Below are 26,611 nucleotides of genomic sequence, written 5' to 3' on the forward strand. Positions count from 1 at the left end.
GGATGCTCATTTGTTTTGTATTGAAGTTGTCCCTGATTACTTGGAATGTATTGCCAATTTTATTGCTACAAGGAAATGCCCTCTTGATTATACTACTGTGCAAAAGAAGCATTTGGTGGTTAGAGCCGCAAACTACCAACTTATTGTAGGACAACTATATAAAATGGGACTAGACCAAGTTTTGCATCATTGTATTCTTGATCATGAATGCGAAGGCGTATTATGGGAATTTCATGTTGGAATTGCAGGCGCTCATGTTGGAGGGAAAGCTACTGCTCGAAAGGTCCTACAAGTTGGCCTTTGGTGGCCGACTCTCTTCAAGGATGTGAAGGAATATGCAAAGACTTGCGATGTTTGTCAACGGGTTGGTTGATTGTCACGTCGCGATGAAATTCCATTTCATCTAGTGCAAGCTCTTGTTGCTTTTGAAAAATGGGATATTGATTTTATTGGGCCTATTCACCCTCCTGCTCGTCATTTGCACGCTCGGTATATCATTACCGCAACAGATTATTTAACTTGTTGGGCAGAAGCTGCTCTGGTTAAAGATTGCACTGTTGATACAACAACTTAGTTTATTTTTGAAAATATTATTACTAGATTTAGATGTCCCCAAAGTTCCCATTTCATTAATGAAACAATCCAAGCTCTGCTACAAAATTTCATGACACAGCATCACAAGAGCACTCCTTATCATCTGCAAGCTAATGGTATTGTCGAAGCTTTCAATAAAATTTTAGAAAAGGGAATTACTAAGGTTTTCTCCACCAATAGAGATGATTGGGATGAACGAGTTCCTGCTACTTTATGGGCCTATCAAACTACTATCAAGCGGTTGCATAAGTATACCCCTTTTGAACTGGTTTATGGAAAATAAGTTGTTGTTCCTATTGAGTTCATTGTTCCTAATATTTTTATTGCTCATGAAACTCGAATGTCTGAAGACGAGTCCATTCCTGAATGAGTGCATGAATTATTACAACTTGATGAGTCCCAATTTCTTGCTTATTTCCATCAAACTATTGAGAAGGAGCATCAGAAGGCTTGGCATGATCGACATATTAAGAAGAATTCATTTTCTGTAGGTGACCAATTACTACTCTATGAAAACAAGTATCAAAAGCATCCTGGTAAGCTTCAGATGCATTGACTTGGTCCTTTTTATGTTGTGGAAATCAAATATTATGGTGTTGTTCGGCTTGCTCAATTAGATGGTACACTTTTCTTTGGATGGGTGAATGGCGCTTTCCTGAAGCCCTATTTTTCTAATTCAACTTCAAAATAAAGTGTCCTCTCATTGCGAGAGTAGTAGGTAGGAGTTAGGATATTTGTGTCAATAAATTATTTTTTCAGTTTGATAGTTTGTATTTTACGCCCTTTCTGCAAGTGTGTTGTCTTTTCAGTTGTGTCCCGATGCAATCCATTGTGGTTGGGGAGATTTTGTCGTATCTTGTCTTGTCAGTGTCATTAATGCTTGTCCTTCTTGTAATTACTCTTGGTCATGTTCGAGTTAGTTTCCATATCTGTTTCCAAATTCTTGATTAGATTTCCCCTTATCGTTATATTTTTTATTAAATCACAACATTCTTTCGTATATGCTAGAGTCGCATTTATTGCACATAATGACTACGCTCTCCATCCCGCCAACTATTCTATTTATGCCCTCCATTTGTTTCTATTTTCATCTTTTTCTGTTTAGCACTCTAATTTTTCGCTCTGGCTTCATTCTCCGCTACCCATGAATCCTCATTTCCTTGTTTCCCCCCTGTTCCTTTTATGTATACCCATTTTTCCACAACCATAGTTCGTCGATTCAAAATTGTTGTTAGTATATATCCTATTGACTCTCGTATCCACTGTCAGGACGACCTCTTGGGGAAATATGAGAAATTCACTCTATTTGATAATGACCACTATGATCTGTCGTTGTTCCCTGTGCTCTGAACCCATGTCTTTATGGAGCCCAATACCCATCCCAATTCTCATTTTACCCTAGAAGTCAAAACTACTTTCCGTCCTTTGAAATCGCACACTCTCTTTGTTATTCTCAAGTTACCTATTTTTGGAACCATTGGTGAAGTTATGAGCTTAACCAAGTTTTTAATTAGTCAGCTCCATGGGGGTTCTCTTTGGTTGGACTGAGAATATCCCATCCATGCAGAAGATATTTAAAGACTCACAGGACTGTCCGTTTATGGTGCTGATGTTAGCTCAACTTTTAAAAAAACTACTAAATGTGACAAGAAGACCGATGCGACTAATTTTTATAAAAAGTATGGAACCAACAAAAAAGGGCATGAAGTTGTTCTTAATATAATTAATAATATGTTGATTCGAGTTGTTGCCACCATGCACTATTTTGCTAGAGGAGAATATTCATTGGATGTCGTATCAGTTGCAGAGTCTTGCATCTGAGGGGACCAACTCAATTGGTCTAACTATCTTCTTGATGAATTAATTGAAGCCATCCATGATGTTTATACTTGGCCCACATATTTTATTTTTGGATATCTGCTTCTTCCACTTGCTATGTACAAATGGTGCGCTCTAGAAGGTTGAGACCTCAACATAGTTGCATAAGGTGAACCTCTTGCATATGCTTATGCACCTTGGCATAGTACTAAATAAATTGTCAACAAGGATTTTAATGACCTTGAATTTGGAAATTGGTTCAACAAAATGGATGTTGTGACCTAAACCATTTGATAAGTGCCGATCCCTCTGCTCAACTAGTATGCTCATCAGTCCCGGTTCGGTATAACTCATACGCTGCCATTTTACCTCAGCAAGAGCGATTTCAACAATGAATTGATCACTTGGCCAAGAGTCATGTCGTGGTGGCAAGATGGAATGGACCTGTACAATTTTGATGCCATGAGACCTGTCAGCGATGCCCCTTCATCCTCGCATAAGAATCCTTGAGATATTCTAGAAGATATCCAACCCCTGCTGAAGAAAGCTAAGGAGTGCGTAAGCTCAAAAGATGCTACATGGACTGAGGTAGGTTCTTTGGTCAAGCAAGCTACCTAGGTACATCAAGTCACCATTGTGTCCACTACACTGCCCACCATCGCAGCCACCATTCCACCTGCTACCACCCCTATTTCCGCTTCATCTCACCAATCTCATCATGATACCCATGCTTCCACCATCATCGACCTTGATGCCGAGCCACCATCCAATGATCTTGTTGTTCCCATTGATGAAGAACAACCCCCATCCCCGCATATAGCTTCCGATGATTCACCTCACTCATCGGAAGTGATCATGTTTGACTGTCCAAATTCACCCACTACTACTGATGAGCCAGAACATATGGAAACTGATTCCACCTTTATTATTTCCTCTAGTTTTCATACCGCTATTGTTCCCCCACCATCCACCTCTCTTCCTTATGCCGCTACCTCATCTCATCCCTCTTCTTCCACCACTTTTCTTATCTCTATTGAGCAAGTTTCCGATTACATGAAAGATCTAGAGCAATGTTGTCAGGTAATATCCCTTTCCACCCAGCACCATGATCTCATTTCTTTCATTTCGGCCCCTGTTCTTCATCGAATTGCACAAAATCATAAGGGCGCTCTACAGCGAGAGTTTTCCCCTCAAGTTCAGTCATAACGCTCGGTTTATAGTTGACAACCACTGCAATCACGACTTCTACCAGTTGATACAGTTTCCGTCGACACCCTTAGCACATGGTCTTCACTGCAGTTGTTCAAGTTTATTCATGCTCGTGTCTTTCATTTGGAGAATCATTTAATTCAGACAAAGACTCGGTTCACATATCTTCAGGTCACCTATGATGAACAACAACATCAGCTCCATGTTGCTGCTACCATACAAACAGAGTTGCACTTTGAGAACTATGGATTAAAGGCTCAGAAAAGTGATTTTCATTCTCAATTGTAGTCATTGTGGTTTACTTTTGTTCCCTATGATGAAGAACAACCTGAAGATATTGTTGCATATTCCCCTGCCAAATGTTGCACTTTTGTTGAAGTGGCATGTAAACAAATTGTTGCCAAAAATATCGAGCTCTAGGACACTATCATCGCTCTGCATCAATCTTCATCATATCCTTCGATGCTCTACCAAGATCATATCACTGACAAGATTCAGACAACTACCTCTATATGTACAACCATATCACAAGTTATGCAAGAGTCCCAACAAATGTTCAACCAAATTTCAGGTGGCAGTGGTGTTATTGTGAAGAAGAATGTAACTATTGATCCCTTGGGTGAGAACATCTAGCACCTGTTCTAGCAAGAAATGGTGAATTTTGATATTGAAGTAAAGAAGAACCTTCTGGATCAAGCCTATGCACTAGATGTTTAGATTAACCAGTTGGAATATGGGGCCCAGGAAACTAAACAAGTTCTTTGCCAACTTCGACAGGAGGCACAAAGACATTTTATCACCTTGAGCACGCTGCCTATGATTGTTGATTAACAGATTCAGGAACAACCCAATGATCTCAGTGAGCAGACAATTATATAATTTTCAACCAAGGTATCTACAATTCTTGACTCGTGGAACTCCTATGTTTCTGCATTCACCATCTTTAAGGAGTCGACTCTTCAAAGGGTTCTAGAGTTGGGTCCTTCATTTGAAGGTAGTGCAACCAATTAGAGCATAAGCTAACTAGACTAGAGTTCAGATGTATCAACAACAACAACATCACATTGACTTGACGGCGAGTCAATGGATTGTGGTCAGGGCATGTTGGGTCCTTCATTTTTGAAGAATTAGAAGTTGTTGAGGAAATTTTGGATAAAGTTGCCGGAAGCAGAGCACTGAAAAATTAAAGAGGCAGTGAAATATTTATTTTGGGACTTGTGTTGCGGAAATTATGGGTGTGTACCACAAAAAATTGAACCGATTTTGATACAGTCAACAGGAAAACCAAGGCAATGGACAAAGGTTTTGGAAAACTGCAGATCGAGTGAGCGATGGATCGAAGACCAAATCAAGCGAGCATGGGTTATAAAATAAGATGCAGAGCATTGAGAAACAAGTTTAGACAACAACATAAAGGTTAGGAAGTGCCGCAAAGTTTATGTTTCATTGAAGAATTTAGATCTGAGCTGGGAAAGAAAGATTGTTGTATGCAAATCTGTTAATGTCGTGATCCTTGTTTGATAAATATGTTGAGTTATAATGTATGCACACAATCTGTAAGGTGTCACAAGGTGTATTGAGAAAATACTAATGTAAATTGGCTTTAAACTTATTTAATAAAGGAGAATGGGAGTTTTCCCTATGATTATGTGTTTCGCACCTCCTTTTAAAAAAATTTAGCATGTTGTTATTTCCTTTTAAATGTTTAATTTCGATTATCAAAATGAATTTATGAATGGTTATGTAAACTGCATAAATATATATTTCTAGATCTCCCTTCCATCTTTCTATGGTTCTGGCTCACCTCGGGTGAGACACTCCTTTGATTCAAGGGAGTGAAAATGTCGGCGAAGTGTTAGACTACGCAGAAATATTTGTTGGCACCCTAGGTCGAACCCTGGGTCATTCTTCATTTAAATTATTCCGCCAACACATTTCATAGTTTAAAGAGGCAAGGTCACAGTTAGAGGGTTGAGACTGTGCAATGCAAATTTCAGGAAGGTTGGATGAGGCTAGGTTGCTTGATCGGAAAGTTTTCAAGAATTGACTAAGTGCGGGATCGGTGAGGCTGATGTGAACAGTGATAAGACTTCGAATGTGATCACACACTTAGAATACTTGATGAAACAACAACATAGATCATCCTCGACACGTGAACAACAAACTTCCGTCAGTGCAACAACTTTACAACCACTTACAACAAGTGCAACACTAAAGATACACTTTGCAATGACTGTGACGACACTTGTGCGACAATGCTTAAAACTTTGGAAATGAGCGTGATAGATGTTTACATGGTTAGATTAACTTTTTTTTGGTCTTTTCTTGGTTGTAGGGTTACAACTGAGCCATAATTCCATTAAAGAGGACCCAACCCAGGGTATCTTATGAAGTATTTTGTGCACATGACAAGATGTTGCACCTCTGATTTTGGTTAGTTAATTATTTTTAGTTTATTTTGCGTCATAACTACTAATATCTCTGGAATTGTATGGAGGGAAGCGATGAGCGGCGACGCTGCCAGTTTATCCATTCTATATGTGGCTGCAACTTATTGAGTTCAGCTGGCCAAAATAACTAATCGTGCAGGATTCCCAGTATGAGCCTCAGAAGAAGAATGGAATCAGCCGACGATGTTCTTCATGTCAAGAGAGTCGCAGTGAAAAATGATGACCAATTGAGGGAATAGGAAGACTTGGAGGGTTTAGAACCCATGACACCCGCTGGCCGCGTCTTTAGCGAACCATCTCTAAATTGTTACATTCTTGTCAGTGTGGGATTGAAGACACAGATCGATATCGAGGCAGCAACAGCAGGTTTGGAGAACACTTCGATTAAACACAAGCGCTTCTCCAACATTGTGGTTGGTCCTCTCATCTTCAATATTAATTCTTTCAATTATTTTACTTTTAATATGTGGCTTACTAGCACTCCGTCCATGAGGACTTTCTTTAGGCTAAGATGTACTGATTATTTTATGTGATGGCAGAAGGAAGAGAAAAGAGGGGTTTTGAAATGGTTGCCTGTCCATGTGAATATTGCTAATCATGTTATAGTCCCGTTTATTGGCCCGGACGAGAATTGCAGTCTGGATTTTGTCAAGGAATATTTAACCAATTGGCGACGGCCCCTCCCCTGGATCCCTCCAGGCTGCTGTGGCAAATTCATTTTCTGCGCGTTCGATCGGAGGATGCAGAGTCCAGCGCCGTCTTAAGAATACATCGTTCCTTAGGGGACGGAGTGTCACTCATGTTGCTTTTCTTGGCCTGTACCAAAAAGGTTGTTGATCCTCAGTCCCTTCCCACGATCCCACACCAAACTCCAAAATCGAACACAAGGCCGATTAATGGTGAATGCGTGGGAATATTGTGTAAAAATTCTACAGTTTCAACAGCGATTCTGTATGCGGAAAACTCAAAGAATCATTAAAAACTTAATGCCCAGAAATATAAATTACCTCCAGCCATTGGTGATGTTCTTGATGCAAACCACAGTCCACTTTGCTTTCCTTACTTCAGCACTCCAGCTTCAATCCAAGCAAAAGAAAAGAATATAGAAAATCTGAAGGCACTTCCAAGCTTTGCTCTCTCAGCTAGATGGGGACCAAACAGATGAATTTATAGCCAAGCTTCCATCAAGCTTCTGATGGCTATGTGTCAGATGTCCCACAGATCAAGGCAGAGAACTCCAGATGGGAGTAATGGACCACTTCAGTAGCTCCCAACAATAAATTTATTAACTACAGTTGATTTCCTTAACTTAAGGAAACTACTGCAGTTGGTTTCCATAAGTTAAGGAAAGACTGCAGTTTAAATTCCATAATTGTAGGCAGCAATTGTGCAAAACATTAATGGAGCTTAACATTCTCCCACTTGGTCCATACTTCCAAACTTAATGTCTCAACTTAAAACCCATTGATAATCTGTATTAAGTAATAGATACATGAATCATGGCGATAAGTCTTCTAATGACGAGTATTATCTTCCATGTATTACTATGCATTTATTCTTATTATAATTTATATGGCAACAATTTCTTAATGAATAAACCTTATGTTTATTCTTGGTCCTTCTTAAATGAATTTTCTCAAATCAACTTAAAGTGCACATAAATATGAGAAAAAACATCACAATAATTAAGAATTTCATTAAAATAACATTGTCCATACAATGAGAAACTACATAATGGAACCAAGTCCCATATTGATTACATGATCCTTGAATTTAAACAATGGCATGCCCTTAGTCAAAGGATCAGCGATCATCAACTCAGTGCTGACGTGCTCAATGACCACTTTCTTTTCTTTAACACGTTCCCTTATAGCTAAATACTTAATGTCGATGTGTTTATTTCGACTCCCACTTTTGTTGTTTTTAGCCATAAAAACAACAGCTAAATTATCACAATATATTCTCAATGGCTTAGAGATAGAATCCATAATTCTAAGCCCAGAAATGAAACTCCTAAGCCATACACCATGTAAAGTAGCCTCAAAACAGGAGACGAACTCGGCTTCCATAGTGGAAGTGGCAATCAAGGTCTGCTTGGCACTCCTCCATGATACAGCTCCACCGGCCATCATAAAAATGTATCCTGATGTTGATTTGCGTGAATTAACACATCCAACAAAGTCAGAATCTGAGTAGCCAATTACTTCCAAGTTGTCCGTCCGTCTATACATAAGCATGTAGTCTTTGGTTCCTTGAAGGTACCTCATTACTTTCTTTGCAGCTCTCTAGTGGTCTAAACCTGGATCACTCTGATATCGTCCCAACATTCCCACAACAAATGCAATGTCAGGTCTTGTGCAGACTTGAGCATACATTAGGCTTCCGACAACAGAAGCATATGGAATGTTCTTCATTTGTTCCCTTTCAAGGTCGTTCCTTAGGCATTGGTTCAAATTGAACCTATCACCCTTCACAATGGGAGCTACACTTGGTGAAAAATCCTTCATCCGAAATCTCTCTAAAATTTTATTAATATAGGTTTCCTGTGACAGACCCAAGATGCCTCGAAATCTGTCTCTATGGATCTTAATGCCAATGACATAAGATGCCTCACCCATATCCTTCATATCAAAATTTTTAGAGAGGAATTGTTTCACCTCATGTAGCAAACCCTTATCATTGGTTGCTAGCAAAATGTCATCCACATATAAAACAAGAAAACAAATTTTACTCCCACTAACTTTCAGGTATATACATTGATCCATAATGTTTTCTACAAAACCAAAAGAAGAAATTACATTATGGAATTTCAAATACCATTGGCGGGATGCTTGTTTTAAACCATATAGTGACTTTTTGAGCTTGCAAACCAATTGCTCACCATCACTAGAGGGGAATCCTTCAGGTTGTTTCATGTAAACCTCCTCCTCTAGATCTCCATTAAGAAAAGTCGTTTTCACATCCATTTGATGCAACTCCAAGTCAAAATGGGCTACTAATGCCATAATAACGCGCAAGGAATCTTTCTTAGATACAGGAGAAAAGGTCTCCGTGTAGTCGATTCCTTCTTTCTGAGTGAATCCCTTAGCAACAAGTCTTGCCTTGTATCTCTCAATGTTTCCCAATGAGTCTTTATTTGTCTTAAAGACCCATTTACATCCAATGGCTTTTGCACCATTAGGCAACTCAACAAGATCCCAGACTTCGTTACTCTTTATGGAATTCATCTCTTCCTTCATGGCATTGTACCATAGTTATGATTCTTTGCAACTCATGGCTGTGGCTATTCTCTAATTAATTAAAATTATATGGATCACTAGACATTATCCATTATAAATTGCATAAACAAACAATTTCTTATAAAATTATAAACATTTCTTTAACCAGAGTAAAACTCATTAAAATAATAATACAATCTAACCAATATATATGTAACCATATATACACATGGAATATAAAGGTATTTCTACAAGAGAAAAAAAAATGTACACCATCAAATGGCAAGGTATCAAACATTCTATCATCTATCTTATTCAAAATAATAATAAAACAAAATTGAACCAATATGGATTTCAACCTATTGTCATTACATTGGATATTTATTAGTAAATGAACTACTGTTCATTTCAGCATTATGGGAATTATTTGCAAGCAAATCCAATTAATAACAATTTATAAATTTATAATTGATGTAATTATAGGCCCTCCTTTCACGAATAACAATAGATCATAATGCCAACATTTAACCTGAGCATGTTTTTCTATCCAACAAAATCTTTACAGAAAACCAAAACAGTCAAATTTGTCCAAGAGTTCCTAATCAAGGATTTTTGCATTCTAATTCTGAATGTTACTATTTATTATGTGAAAGAGTGCATAAAGTGGGTTCAAACTGTAATATCATTCAGGCAACCAAAACATCACTGCTTGTCCAAAGTTAAAGCCCCCTTATGTATAACCCTAATTCGACTAAAAGAACACTATGCAAGCAGCAAACTTAAGCCGAATATTTGAAAAAAGATGAAAATGAAGGATTGTATCATAACTAAAGTAACAAGAGAGTTCCAGCAGTAGCACAATTATAATACAATATAATTAGCACATCTCTAGACAAACAAGGTTAGAAGTAATTACTTGAGGATTCTGCAAATTAAAAAATTATAAGATTCCTATCGGCAGTCCCAACAACCATAAGAGGATGCCGAACACTCAATGCAAAACAACGCTCTGGTAATTGCTGTGTATGCACTGGGTTTGACTGTCGTGTATCCCAATACTTAAGTGTCTTGTAAGACGAAGCATACTCAGACTGCCTGGACATATGGTCTAATGGATATAAACTATAATCTAATATTATACACCAACAATATCCAAATCAGACTGAATACCAAAGCAAGAAAACGAAGTCAGCTTCTAACTCACACCAAGGCAGAGGTAAATTCTTTGCTCTGATACCAATTGTAAAAATTCTACAGTTTCAACAGCGATTCTGTATGCGGAAAACTCAAAGAATCATTAAAACTTAATGCCCAGAAATATAAATTACCTCCAGCCATTGGTGATGTTCTTGATGCAAACCACAGTCCACTTTGCTTTCCTTACTTCAGCACTCCAGCTTCAATCCAAGCAAAAGAAAAGAATACAGAAAATCTGAAGGCACTTCCAAGCTTTGCTCTCTCAGCTAGATGGTGTAAAAACTGAAGGGAAAATTGAGATGCAAGCTTGGGGACCAAACAAATGAATTTATAGCCAAGCTTCCATCAAGCTTCTGATGGCTATGTGTCAGATGTTCCACAGATCAAGGTAGAGAACTCCAGATGGGAGTAATGGACCACTTCAGTAGCTCCCAACAATAAATTTATTAACTGCAGTTGATTTCCTTAACTTAAGGAAACTACTGCAGTTGGTTTCCATAAGTTAAGGAAAGACTGCAGTTTAAATTCCATAATTGTAGGCAGCAATTGTGCAAAAAATTAATGGAGCTTAACATATTGCATGTGCAGCCTCTGATCATGGTTCTTTACAATCTTTTCCTTGTAATCTGGTACACTATTGTGGACATCATGCATTTTCGAGCTACAATTGTGTGGATTAAGGACAGCAATACACCAATAAAGGGCTATCCCGACGTAGAAAGGAGCCCTAAGCAAATTGAACACGCGACCCTTAATCTAGGAGATTTCAAGATTGTCAAGACTGCTGTAAATGAGGTAAGTATGATGCCTTGTTGTTTCTGTGCCACTCTATTTATCTTTAGCGATCTGAAGTCTTGTAAATCTTAAATATAGGTAATCTTTGAATTTTTTTTTTGGTTGAGCTATAAAGATGAATGCTGACGCTGTTAAAGAATGGCAGATGGTAAACGATGTTATGCTGGCAATGACTTCAGCCGGGATCCTGCGGTATTTGGAACGCGAATACGGTCTGTACAAGCAGATCTTTAATTTTTTAAAGGGAATGAGGGGTTTTCCAGCACACGCAGTGCATATTTGGTATTAAAAGGTTCTGGGACAGAATAATCGTTATAATTATAAAATGTCAGTTGCCCTCTTTTCAGTCTTTTAAATAAAATCATCCTGATGGGAAATATTATTCTAAATCTTGTAATTAATTTGAAGAAGCCAAGGCCGAAGGAATCTCAAAATCAGAAGACAGGGAATTTGATGGTAAGAAACATCTTCCATCGAATCTGCGCATGTGGTCGACAATTTTAGTGAATACAAGACCTGTTCCAGGACTTCATGTACTGCATTTATCTCCCCCTTCTAATTTCTGCAATTACAAATTTTTGCTTTGCAGGAATAATCGATTTTTGGAGCTTCCGTGTGACTTTTTCACAAGTTATTTACTAGCAATTGCACCAGATGTTGCAAAGGAAACGCAGTAAGGCCATAAATTCGAAAGAATAGCGACATATAGAAGATCATTGAATATAAAAATTAGTAAACAAAATGTCATTCAAAGCTAGAAAATAAAAATAAATCACTTGCATTATACAAAATTTATATCAATTATATGCACATCCAAACCAATATATATATATATATATATATATATATATATATATATATATATATATATATATTGTGTGTGTGTGTGTGTGATTATTAAATAAATTCGAAAGAATAGTGACATATAGAAGATCATTGAATATAAAAATTAGTAAACAAAATGTCATTCAAAACTTAACACAAAAAAAGTCACTTACATTATACAAAATTTATATCAATTATATGAACATCCAAACCAATATATATATATATATATATATGATTATTAAAAAATTATTACAAAAATAGTTGTAGAGAAAGAAAATTCCATGGTTAGTTTTCTTAATCAAATTCCTCTGAAATAATGACTTACCAAGATATCCATTTCTGCTCATCAATGGTTTCGGACTCAACAAACTTTACATCTACCACCCTAAATATTCCTTCTATGAGTGTTCTAGTTTTATCTATCACCTTAATCCTCCTGAGGGCTTCCAGATACCTGAGCTTTGATGAGGAGGCCTGTTTTAGTAGCATGGGCTAATCCACAAGCTGTGGCCACTAGAGTTGTGATAACCAATACACATGTGCAAGCAGTCACCAGAACAACTAAGACTTTGTAAACCCATTTGCGAAATCCAAGCGAGCTGTCAATCAAAGGTTTGCGAAATCCAAGCGAGTGGTCAATCAAAGGTGCCAATGTCATCACTATAGCTGTACAAGCATTCCAATACAACAAAGCGCCATTCCCTCCTTCCAGCAACATCAAAGCCCCATTCACTCCTTCCAGCAAGGCGCCAAAAAACGAAATGGCCTAAGCCGATGCAGTAAACTTTTCTCTCCAACGGGTAGGCAAGAAGTAGTATTTGTTGTTCCTCTGCCAATCTTGTCACCTACTACCAGTATTAGGGTGGAAATAGTAGGCGAAACAATGGCCAACCATTACTCCTAGCAACCACAGATGTACTAACCTGAAAGTTTTCAAGCAACCATAGATGTACTAACCCGAAAGTTTTCAAGCAACCACAGATGTACAAACCCGAAAGTTTTCAGGCTAAAGCCACCAATTGGGCAGAAAATGAGAAAATTGGAGCTGTAACAGAAGTGCATAAGTGCATCTTGCTGGGACATCAACGGAACGGAGCTATGGACACAATGGACGAGTGACCATGGAAGCTTTGGCGCATATCTATAAAAAAATTACAAGAAAACTGTTAGGGTTTATATTTTCCTTTCATGAACTTTGCTTTGATGATCGAACGAAAATTTTTAGGGTTTAATTTTTCTTTCCAACAAACTTTTCTATGATGATCGAATGATTGGACATTCTCTAACACATGATCCAATGATCAAGAGTAATGACAAGTAGGTGAGAGGGAATTAATTTTTCTTTCCAACAAACTTTGCTATGATGATCGAACGATTCGACATTCTCCAATCCTCTAACACGTGATCCAATGATCCATAGTAATGACAAGTAGGTGAGAGGGAAGTTCTTTCGAGAGGGAAACACCTTATGACGTTCACATGGACCAAAAAAAATCATCATTTCATATGGCACTTGTCCATATGACTTTTTTTTAATTAATCAATTTAATTCAATTGATAAAAAGATGGTAACTTACTTTGGGAATAAATGTCAACCTTTCATTTGTAAATATTATTGAGAATATTCTAAAATATTCAATGAGATTAATTCCCTACCATCCACCATTCAAAATTATGGAAGGCATATTCCAAAATAGACACACCCATGGCTTAATTATAAGTTTATTTTATATAATTATAATTATTATTAAAAAATTAATTGTGTCTATTTTGTGATAGTGCTACTTTATCTCCAAAGTAGTTATGTCATTGTCTCCCTTTCAATTAGGTTGATTAATATAAAAGATATGTCCCATGAACAAGTGCCATATGAGGTTAGCCCCAAGGGTTAGCTCAATAGGTCAAGTCGGGGCCTCGCCAATGGGAGGTCACAGGGTCGAAACCCGAAAGCTCTTGGGGTTAGGTCTGTGGTGACCGAGGGGTGGACCCCCTTCGGGTGGGGTCCACCCAGATTTCTCGAACCTGGAGTAGCGGATCAACTGACCAGGGTTCGTGAACCAGCTGAAAAAAAAAAAAAAAAAAAAAAAAAAAAAAAAAAAAAAAAAGTGCCATATGAGGTTATGATTTCTTGGGCATGCAATATTGATAAAGTTTGATATTGACCCATGGTATTGTAACAAAGTCTATTTATAAATGAAGAATGCCCATGGTAAATTGGGGATAAGTCTTAATGGTTAAGAATCTTGTTATATGTGGACGGACGGTCGCGCGCTCGCTGCTGCCCTGACCATGCTGCGCCCTCTCTTGACCTTCCTCGGCTCCCATGGCCCCTCCGGACTGCTCACCGGAGGGGGGCGATCCCAAGCATGCATTCTATGCTCTCATCAAATCTCTCCCACCACAATGGCATCGCCCAACAATATCGAAGTTTGTCAAAAAACTGGACATTCTCCAAGAAGTTAATCTACCTCCAGCCATTCCTCGCATGGCAGCCCTCTCTCTTGCAGAAAAAGGTCTCATCGGCCAGTTCACGGGCCTCTGGCCATCTCCAAGAACTGTGCAACATTGGGTTGAAAGAAATTGGTCTGACAAAATACAAGGTAAAATCTCCATCAGATTCTGTGGAAAGGGGTTCTTTACCTTCCACTTTGAATCTAAAGAAGACAAGGATTTAATCTTCAGGAATGGGCCTTACTTCATGGACTCCAGAGGACTATACTTAAACAAATGGACCCCGGATTTTGATCTAGAACTGGATGTCCCCAATGATGTCCCTGTCTGGGTCAGACTCCCTCATCTCCCTCTTCACTGTTGGGGAGATGACTCGGTTCGTGCAATTGGAAACGTTGTAGGCAAGTACATAGATCACAGCGAGCCAAAGGATAATATGCAAGCATGCGCGCGCATTTGTGTGGAAGTGGATCTTGGCAAAGGCCTACCGGAAGCCATCAAACTCAAAGTGGACGATTGGAGCCATATTCAACAGCTTGATTACGAGCAAATACCATTCAAATGTAAGGTATGTCATGAATACGACCACTTTGCCAATCGTTGTCCCTCTCTTGCTAATGTTGAAAATTACCCACAAGAAGAACAGTGGGAAACAGTAAAAAACAAGAAGTCGGCTCCCTCAGCTAAAGCACCACCAGAATCTGAACCCCCTGCCTCAAAGATTGCCCACCCCTCCTCATCCTCCCTTCCTCCTCTCTCCCCTCCCCTACCCCCTTCTACCTCCAATCCCTTCTCGGTTTTATCTGATGCTCCACCCTTGGAACCCTCGCATCTTCCCATGATTCATTCAGCTGCCTTTGATCCTTCCACTCTTTTGGTGATCCCTTCCCAAACTTCCCTTGGACCCCCCCTCTCCATACTCACCAAGAGCTCATCCAAAGACCATGGAGCCTCTAGCGACTCTCCTAAGAAACTTGGCCCAGGCAGAAAATTTGCAAAACAACACCGAGATGAGAATGCCCAAAAGGACATAGCAATGGGCACTCAAAGCCCTATTGAATCTTACATCTTAGGACAACATGATAAGGAGAAAACTCACAAGGATCAAGGGGGGTGAGCACCTCTCCGCACACTACTCTCCCAATGATGAAAAATCCTATCTTGGAATTGCAGGGGTATAGGGCAGCCCTCCAAAGTTGCAGCCCTGAAAGATCTTATTTATTGTGAAAAACCAGGGATATTTTTGTTACAGGAAACAAAGCAAAGCCTGCAGGATATGACTAAAATCATTGAACAGAACAAGCAGTACAATGGAAGCATCAGTGAATCCAGGGGAGCTTCTAGAGGAATCGCTACAATCTGGAATCAAAACATTTGGAATTATAAGTCAGAAATTATTAACCAGCATTGGATCCAAACAGTGTTAGAAAACAAAGAAGATCAGCAGATTCTAGTTATATACAACATTTATGCACCTAACCACTTCAGGGATAAGGAGTGTTGTTGGGAGGAAATCAAAGTCAGCATGAACGTAGAGGAGAATACCAATGTCATACTAGGAGGAGATCTAAATCTTGTTCTCCATGCTAATGAGAAAAGAGGAGGTATTTTCTCCCCGGATCCTTTCAGAGCTCAGCTAGAAGACATTATGCATGACCACGATCTAGTTGATATCATTCCAAAAGATAGGAGATACACTTGAAGCAACCGCAGGCTAGGTACAAGCAACATAATGGAGAGACTAGACAGAATTATCATTAACTTCATGCTTCTCTCTTCCTTCACTGCTGGGTACGCTAATATTATTCCATGTTCAGCTTCCGACCATTGTCCAATTTCTCTTAATCTGGAAAAGCATTTCCCTCTCGGACCCATCCCGTTTAAGTACAACCTACTTTGGAATGGTATTACAACAGTTAAAGATATTGTGGAGAAATCGTAGAGGCGGCATGTAGAAGGATCTTTCAGATTCATTTGGGAATCCGAGCTTAGAAACACCAAACAAGCGATAAAAGAATGGGTGAAAATCAGTTATAAGGAGCCTGAAAGGATAAAAAAGGAGATCAAAAATACATTGAACAATATCCAAAAGGAAATAGAAGAGTAGGGCCTCACCCAAGAGAGCAAAGTGCTAGAAAGCGAACTATATTCTCAGCTTTGCCGTGTAAACATAGAGGAGGAATCTAAATGGAGGATTAAATCGAGGCAACTCTGGCTGCAAGGAGGGGACCAGAATACAACTTTCTTTCACAAACAGACTACTGTGCGGAGAGTAAGCAATACCGTCAGCTCAATCTTGGACGCTGAAGGTAACCTTCAAACCACCCAAGAAGCCATCAGACAGGCTGCTACCAACCACTATCGGGACCTTCTAACTGAAACAACAGATGAAGAGGATTACGATGACCTGCTACAATTCCTTCCCAAAAGCATCAACAAGGAAATGAATGATACCTTGAATAAGGAAATTGATGAGGAGGAAGTTAGAAAAACCATATGGGCTCTTCAGCCGGATAAAGCACCAGGACTTGATGGCTTCCCCATTTGCTTTTATCGCGCTTTCTGGGGAATTGTAAAAGAGATCTAATTAAAATGCTCAAATGGGTCCAACGGAAAGCCAAAATCAGTGGTTACACCAATGCCACACATTTAACCCTCATATTAAGGACAAGACATTATGTGTGACATGGAGTTTGGGATTAGGAGCTTGCCCGATAATATTAAGGACACGATTAGGCAAGATTGCGTTGTTGTCCTTAGGAAGGCAAAGCCCCCTAGGAGCAATATTAGCAAGGCTGAGTTTGAGGCCCTCAAATCCCTGAACCATAACAAGTACATTGTGGTTCTCAAACCCGATAAAGGAGGGGTTGTTGTCATCCTTAATAAGGATGATTACCGACAGAAGATGTTGGACCATCTTTGTAACAGTGGCAACAGCTATAAAAAGCTTAACAAAAATCCCCTGAAGAAGGTCTCGAGAACTGTTTCTCTAGCTATTAAATCTAGCAACACTGTGGGTTCCTTTTGCCATAAGCTTATTGAGAGTAGCCCCATCACTCCTCGGATCTATGGTCTTCCAAAGATTCAAAAAGAGGGGGCGCCCCTAAGGCTGATTGTCAATACCATAGGTGGTCCAACCTACCTCCTTGCTAAATTCCTAGCCTTGAAGCTTAGACCCCTTGTTGGCCTCATAGAGTTGTTTGTTAAAGACTTTTCGTCCTTTGTCAATGACCTTAAAGTCATCAAATTCGACCCTGAGGAAATTCTTGTGAGTTTCAATGTGGTTTCCCTTTATACTTGCATTCCTATAAGGGAGGCCATTGAGGTCATCAACCGCCTTACTGATCCTAACACCGCTCATTTAGTTGCAATTTGTCTCACATCCACTTTTTTCAGCTTTGAAGGGGAATTCTATGAACAGACCTGTGGGGTTGCCATGGGCTCCCCCCTGTCCCCGGTTGTTGCTAATCTCTTTATGGAAGACTTTGAGTCCAAAGCTTTTTCCTCAGCTCGTCTCTTGCCCAAGCTCTGGAATAGATTTGTTGACGACACTGGTGTCATCTGGTCTCATGGCCAGGAAGAATTGGAACTATTTTTCCAACATATCAACAATCAATCCTCATCCATAAAGTTCACTATGGAGCAAGAAGTTGATGGTTGTTTACCTTTCCTGGATGTTCTCATCTCTGAGAATGATGACAGTTATTTCTCCCACCAAGTGTTTAAGAAGAAAACTCATACCGAGTAGTATCTTCATGCTAGCTCCCATCATTTCCTTGCTCAGAAGTTGGGTGTCCTCAACATGCTTGCGACTTGAGTGCTGAGAATCTCCGATGAAAAGAACCTCGATAGAGAGAAAGCCCATCTCCTTAACGTGTTTGTTAATAATGGTTATAGTAGGCACCAGGGTCTGAAAGCTTTCCTTAAAGCCAACAAAGGTCCCAAGGTTAAGGGAGACCCTAAGGATCGTGTCTCAGGGGTTCATCTCCCTTTCATCCAAGGGACCACGGATAAGATTGCAAGGATCCTTAGAAAGCATAATGTTCCCTCTACTTTTAGACCCCTTAACACCATACGTAGGTCCCTTAGATCTGTAAAAGACCCTATTGACCCCAAGGACATGAAAGGTGTCTATGTTATTCCTTGCTCCTGTGGGACCCCCTATGTTGGTGAGATAGGGTGTTCTATTAATCAAAGGATTCACGAACATTCAGCTGACATTAAGCATGGGAGGACCCGGTCTTCGAAAAAACAAAGCATCACATATGCATTGAGGAGGCCCAGGTCATTGCCAAGATTGCTCCCTTTCATCACCGAAAATTTAGGGAGGCCATCGAAATTGAAAAAAGGTTAAGGAATCGAACTCTTTTTCCAACATCTCAATAATCAATCCTCATCCATAAAGTTCACTATGGAGCAAGAAGTTGATGGGTGTTTACCTTTCCTGGATGTTCTCATCTCTAAGAATGATGACAGTTCTTTCTCCCACCAAGTGTTTAGGAAGAAAACTCATACTGAGCAGTATCTTCATGCCAGCTCCCATCATTTCCCTGCTCAGAAGTTGGGTGTCCTCAAAATGCTTGTGACTCAAGAATCTCCGATGAATTCAGGGAAGCCATTGAGATTGAAAGAAGGCCTAACAATCTCAATAGAGATGACGGCTGGAAAATCAGTAGCTGTTGGATCCCTGCCCTGTCGTCTTAGTTTTCTGTGTTCCCCCTGGAGCCTTCCTTCCTCCTGGGGTTGATCCGTTTTGCTCTGTGGTTGCTTTTGGTCTTTTTCCTGTCCCTCCCCCTTTTTTGTCGTTCTCTCTATTTTATTTATTTATATACCCTATATTTACATGTATTTATGATTATGATTATTATTATTATTATTTTATTTATTTATTTTTTTAAGTATTATTATTATTATTATTATATTTTATTTTATTATTATTATTTTTAATTAATTAATTAATTAATTTGTTAATTAATTTGTTAATTTATTTATTAATTTATTTATTTTTCAACTGTCTTTTACCTAACTTTTATCTAAATAACCGAATATTATTACTTTAATATATTTATATATTAATAATTATTTAAATAAATTAATTAAATTAAAGTTTTTTAACTAACCTTTAAAGTATTTTATCTTACCTATTTTAACTCTTTTCCATAAATAATAATATTAATAATAATAATAATAATATTAATATTAATATTAATATTAATAATATTAAATTAATAATTATATTTTGTCTACTAATATTGATAATATATAATAGCAAGATTATTTTACTAATATAATATTAATTATATTTAATAAATAACTTAATTAAAAAAAAAATACTTACAACAAATAATTTAATTAAATTAAATAAATTACCTTTTCTAACTAACCATTTAAATTATTTTATTTATTTTATTGATATTTTTAACCTTAACTGTATGATTTTAATTGAAATATATATATATATATATATATATATATATATATATATTTTATATTTATATTTATATTAACAATAATTAGTGAATAATTTAAATAAATAAGTGAATTACCTTCTTCTTCTTTTTTGTAAGTTTCGGTAGGACCCTCTCTTTTTCCAATTTTTACAACCTCACAGGATTTGAACTTGGGTGGGGGGTGTGAAAGCCATCCGCCCCAGCCATTACATCATGCACGTCATGTGCAGTGAATTACCTTCTTAAACTAACCACTAATAGTATTTTATTTATTTTGAATCCTAACTTTTATTAATAACCTAATATTAGAACTTTAATATATATATATATATATATATATTAATAAATAAATTAACTAATTTTTAAAACTAACCATTAAAAATATTTTATGTATTAATATTAAAAATAATAATATTATTAAATTAATGAATAGTAATTTGACCTCGGTCCGTAGGTCAAAATTAGCCGTTGGTCGATTTAGCCGTTGGAGTCTCTGCTCAGACTATTTAACATGCTTAGCTGGATCTATTTCTTCAACTTGTCCTGACGATGAACCACACTGGTTGGTTCGAAATGCGTCGACAAAGGTCTTTCCTCATGTGATTTTCGCCGAAGTTCTGCTTACAACTATTATGGATCACAGAAGCCTCAATTCAATAATTGAAAAGAACCTCGATAGAGAGAAAGCCTATCTCCTTAACGTGTTTGTTAATAATGGTTATAGTAGGCAACAGGGTCTGAAAGCTTTCCTTAAAGCGAGCAAAGGTCCCAAGGTAAAGGGAGACCCTAAGGATCGTGTCTCGGGGGTTCATCTCCCTTTCATCCAAGGGACCATGGATAAGATTGCAAGGATCCTTAGAAAGCATAATGTTCCCTCTACCTTTAGACCCCTTAACACCATCCGTAGGTCCCTTAGATCTGTAAAAGACCCTATTGACCCCAAAGACATGAAAGGTGTCTATGTTATTCCTTTCTCCTGTGGGACCCCCAATGTTGGTGAGACGGGGCGTTCTATTAATCAAAGGATTCACGAACACTCAGCTGACATTAAGCATGGGAGGACCCGGTCTTCCGCCTTGGCAGATAACGCGGAAAAAACAAAGCATCACATATGCATTGAGGAGGCTGAGGCCATTGCCAAGATTGCTCCCTTTCATCACCAGAAATTTAGGGAGGCCATCGAAATTGAAAAAAGGCCGAGGAATCTCAATAGGGATGACGACTAGAAAATTAGCAGTTGTTGGATCCCTGCCCTTTCTTCCTAGTTGCCCCCTTCCCCCTCCTGTCCCCACCCCGGGTTGTTCTTTTCTACGGTCTTATTTGTTTCTCCCCCTCATCTTCCACACCGTCTGTTCGACTAGGTAATGAAATCCTTTTAATTGACTTAGTAAACAATTGAAACAAGTATTGTCCGTTCCTACACATTGATGAAAGAATTCCAAAAGTATGATTTTTCTTTCCATCCCTTTAGATATAATTAAATGAAATTAATATTGAATAATTTAACCTATTGGAAACACTATATTCTTTCTAAATTAATTACCATGTTAATTAGGGTAAAATTGATTAAAATCAAATTATGTTGGATTCCTTATAGTTAGTATGAGGTCATTATCTAACTATTTTAATAGGTTATCTATTTTTTCTTATTTCATATAAATTTAATGTTTTATCCATTTAGATAGTTTTAATAATATTAAATAGATCTAGGAATAAGTTACGTTTCTTGTTAGTTAAATTCAAACTTTTACTTTTTAGGGTAATAAATATAACATACTAACCCCCAAAATTTAATTAACTAACTATTTGCCTTCCTAGTTTTGGGCATGTGGTATATATGATTTATGGTATCAAGCCAGGGCTCAGTAAATCTTGTTACATTTTCTTGTAAATACACATATGTTTAGCTCATATATTAATTCTTTTTATAATTACTATAAACCCATCTTCTAAATATAATGTTTATAAATATTAACCATTATTTTAATTTATATAATCAAATTACAATTTATACAATGTATTATAAAACACATCTTTTGATACCTACATAAATTGCTAACTATTAATATTTATGAGCTATTTAATTTATATAAATATGCTATTTATAATTTCACTCTACCATTAAAACATAATTGTAAAAAATTGTAAAAATAGCGTGTCCATAATTGTTTTTATATAAATGATAGAAATAAACACTAAAAATAGTGTCCACATTGTTCATATATAAATGATAGAAATAAGCACTAAAAATACTTAGATCCGTATGTGTCCAAAACAAATCTATCTTTAGGAAAATAATATATACATATAATGCATGTATATAATAAAATATGAAATAATGAAGCAACTGGTTTTGCATTATGTTGGTTTGTTACGTATTTACTTTTTTATTTCGTATCAAAATGAACCTACTGTGGTAAAGCTACCGGGAAGATGTAAGATTGTTACGTATTTACTTTTTTTATTTCGTATCAAAATGAGCCTACTGTGGTAAAGCTACCCAGAAGATGTAAGATGAGAAGAGTACACATCAGTTACGAAGTGATAGAGCTAATGGTTATTATGAGGTAAGTGAGTGATTTATATGTGTATTCATATTCATGGGCTGGAATTGAAGCAAAAAAGAGGTAAATGATTCTTGCATCAAGGTTGAAGCTACACTCGGAAATGACTAAAATAGTAGCATTTTGGTGTAGATCTAGGTGCCTCAGCAACCCTGGAGACAGGGATGGTGAAGGCAGCAACAATTCCTGGCCGAGAAGCAAATGGGATTCCTCTTTGTATCAGAATCGCTAATGAGACCTCCTCAATAGAGGTGTTAGCACAAATTACAATGTATAAAACTCAACACCAACATTACTGCAATTTTTTGTAAACTCCAAGTTGTTGAAAGAGTATCAATAACCAATTCTCTTGCAGAAACTAGGATTCAGGAAAAGCATTTTTCTATACAATTTCTTTAGCTGAGTGTAAAATTTAACTAAATTGAAGAAGTGCAGATCTGTTAAAAATTTAATACCTGTTAAACATGTACAAATTAATGGTTAAGATTATTCAATTCGAATACAAACAAAATTATGAATCCCAATCATTAAAAATTTTACATTATTAATGAAAAAACAAGAAGTTCACGGTTCTGAAGCTTCTTTTTCCTTACTATTTTTGCAGATAATAACTTATTGTACTTTTCTTTTTACAGATAAAGCTCTGCCTCCGCTGAAAAATACATTGCAATCTTCTAGGTTGGAAGGAACTTGCAATGAAGCTGACCTCGTTGACAAACATCATCTGATAATGCAAATTATGTATAAACAACCCTCCATTGATCCGAGTTATATTTGCATTGGAGAATTACTACACTCGTAGTGTCAAATCATACACAGAGATCTCGGTTAATAACATCGTGCAGTAAAATTTCTGAGATTCAGGTACTCAGAGAAATGGGCGATTGCAGAGGTTTTCATTGGGTCTTCCCTTTGCATTATTGTCCCTCATCTTTGCAGTTTTGGGTGCAATCATCTGGATCTTGGGGTAAGTTTCCTTTTTGCAAATCTCTCAACATATCCACTTTTTTAGATTTCTGGGTTCTTAACATTTAGATTGTATGGCCAGTGGATTATAAATTTCTGGAATATGAGTTTTTGTTGCCATATCTTGTATCAGTTTTGAATATTTCGATATTGACTTGCCTATGCCCATATTGTTGTATATGCATTTCAGGGCTGGTAAACATGGCAAAGCTTCCTCTTAAAGTGATGAGATGGTTCACTCACTAGATATCCTGTTATCCTGCTGAACATCACAATGTTTTCATTCTTTTCATTTGTCTCGATACTCTTATTCATGTTTGTAAATCAGAGTATTGTGTATTGTCTGTTCAAAATAATTTTAAGGCAGATTAGGTCAACAATATTGAGAAGAGTACACATCAGTTATGAAGTGATAGAGCTAATGGTTATTATGAGGTAAGTGAGTGATTTATATGTATATTCATATTCATGGGCTGGAATTGAAGCAAAAAAGAGATAAATGATTCTTGCATCAAGGTTGAAGCTACACTCGTAAATGACTAAAATAGTAGCATTTTGGTGTAGATCTGGGTGCCTCAGCAACCCTGGAGACAGGGATGGTGAAGGCAGCAACAATTCCTGGCCGAGAAGCAAATGGGATTCCTCTTTGTATCAGAATCGCTAATGGGACCTCTTCGATAGAGGTGTTAGCACAAATTACAATGTATAAAACTCAACACCAACATTACTGCAATTTTCTGTAAACTCCAAATTGTTGAAAGAGTATCAATAACCAATTCTCTTGCAGAAACCAAGATTCAGGAAAAGCATTTTTCTATACAATTTCTTTTAGCTGAGTGTAGTAATAACCAATTCTCTTGTAGAACCCAAGATTCAAGAAAAGCATTTTTCTATACAATTTCTTTTAGCTGAGTGTAAAATTTAACTAAATTGAAGAAGTGCAGATCTGTTAAAAATTTAATACCGGTTAAAAATGTACAAATTAATGGTTAAGATTATTCAATTCGAATACAAAGAAAATTATAAATCCCAATCATTAAAAATTTTACATTATTAATGAAAAAACAAGAAGTTCACGGTTGTGAAGCTTCTTTTTCCTTACTATTTTTGCAGATAATAACTTATTGTACTTTGCTTTTTACAGATAAAGCTCTGCCTTCGCTGAAAAATACATCTCAAGATCAATATTGTTGACCTAATCCACCTTAAAATTATTTTGAACAGACAATACACAATACTTTGATTTACAAACATGAATAAGAGTATCGAGACAGATGAAAAGAATGAAAACACTGTGATGTTCAACAGGATATCTGGTGAGTGAACCATCTCATCACTTTAAGAGGAAGCTTTGCCATGTTTACCAGCCCTGAAATGCATATACAAAAATATGGGCATAGGCAAGTCAATATCGAAATATTCAAAACTGATGCAAGATATGGCAACAAAAACTCATATTCCAAAAATTTACAATCCACTGGCCATACAATCTAAATGTTAAGAACCCAGAAATTTGAAAAAGTGGATATGTTGAGAGATTTGCAAAAAGGAAACTTACCCCAAGATATAGATGATTGCACCCAAAACTGCAAAGATTAGGGACAATAATGCAAAGGGAAGACCCAGTGAAAACCTCTGCAATCGCCCATTTGTCTAAGTACCTGAATCTTAGAAATTTTACTACACAATGTTATTAGCCAAGATCTTTGTGTATGATCTGAAACTGCGAGTGTAGTAATTCTCCAATGCAAATATAACTCAGATCAATGGAGGGTTGTTTATACATAATTTGCATTATCAGATGATGTTTGTCAACGAGGTCAGCTTCATTGCAAGTTCCTTCCATCCTAGAAGATTGCAAGCTCCTTCCATCCTAGAAGAACCTGTCTCTAATGTGGACAGGGAAGTTAATCCCAAAGGAAAACGCCTTACGGCGTAAAAATCTATGAATTGTGGACGACAGTTGGCATGAAAACTTCTTATTGCAATTCGCTATAATTACAGGATGTGGCCGACATGATGAAATCTGGCAGGAGTGGAGGAGCAAGGTGGGGGAATAACTTACGGTATATGATCCTTCGTCTTCCCATGGTGAAACAACAGAATCCTTTGGATTATGCTCGCGCTGTAACTAGCTTGACAAGGAGGAAAAAGTTATCTCTGGAGGCACCTTTTACTTATGCCAGTGGGAAACTACTGATGAAGCTTGCAGGTGTCAAGGTATCAAAATCTATACATGTCTGCATGAAAATTACTGTATTATTACTATTATTTAAATTTTGGGTTAATAATGATAATGGATGACAGGCGGCTACCGCTGTGACATACAGAATGATCTCACACACAAGTATTTCTTTCTCCAACATAGTTGGGCCAGTGGAGGAGGTGCAACTTTTTGGTAACCCAATCGTTCATCTGATTCCAACGGTGTCTGGACACCCTCATGTATGACATATGGACGAAGAAGTATTTCTTTGTATTGATATGGTTTAATAATAAGTGGAAAATTTTGATTGAACTGATGATTTTGTTGTGATGTCCTGGGTTTTGCAGTCAGTAACTATACACTTTCAGAGCTACATGGAAAAAGTGGTACTGATGGTGAATGCGGCTTCGGAAGTGATTAGGGATTCGAAACAGTTGTGTATCGATTGCGTGGGAGCTTTCCACCGCATGAAGCAGGCAGCCATTACAAACACTCAACATACCATGTAATTTTTTATATAAAATGTTTGCACTGTAGGATTTCTTCATCAGAGATTACAACTTTAAATCTAAAAGGATAGGGTATTTCGATTTTAATAAGAAGGATACTCCCGACTGTTCAAAAGTTGGAAAATAATCGATAAAAATATAAATGGCAAAGGTTTTTGGATTGTTCAATCGATTGGTGCTCAGTAGTGAATAATTTGACTCGGCTCTTTCTTGAACAGAATCTATACCGCCCTTGCAACCAAAATTTATGAATGCAGAGAAGGATGAATTTCTATTTTGACCTGAGAAAATGATAGATCTTTAAGTAATTAGGCATGTAGCGATCTAAGAGATAGAGATGAGTTCAAGCCAACCAA

The 26,611-nt window shown here is 37.4% G+C and overlaps 3 pseudogenes; 2 read left to right on the plus strand and 1 right to left on the minus strand.

The window, feature by feature from the left end:
* The first annotated feature begins 163 nt into the window (after window positions 1-163).
* LOC149206622 (wax ester synthase/diacylglycerol acyltransferase 11-like) lies at window positions 164-26,255 on the plus strand (annotated as a pseudogene).
* On the plus strand, window positions 23,451-23,786 carry LOC149206623 (signaling peptide TAXIMIN 2-like; annotated as a pseudogene).
* LOC149206624 (signaling peptide TAXIMIN 2-like) lies at window positions 24,842-25,189 on the minus strand (annotated as a pseudogene).
* Window positions 26,256-26,611: the final 356 nt, after the last annotated feature.

The sequence above is a fragment of the Pinus tabuliformis genome, chromosome 1_2 (genome assembly GCF_031772625.1).
Source record: "Pinus tabuliformis cultivar Carrire ecotype Pingquan chromosome 1_2, CPIR1, whole genome shotgun sequence".
NCBI lineage: Eukaryota > Viridiplantae > Streptophyta > Pinopsida > Pinales > Pinaceae > Pinus > Pinus tabuliformis.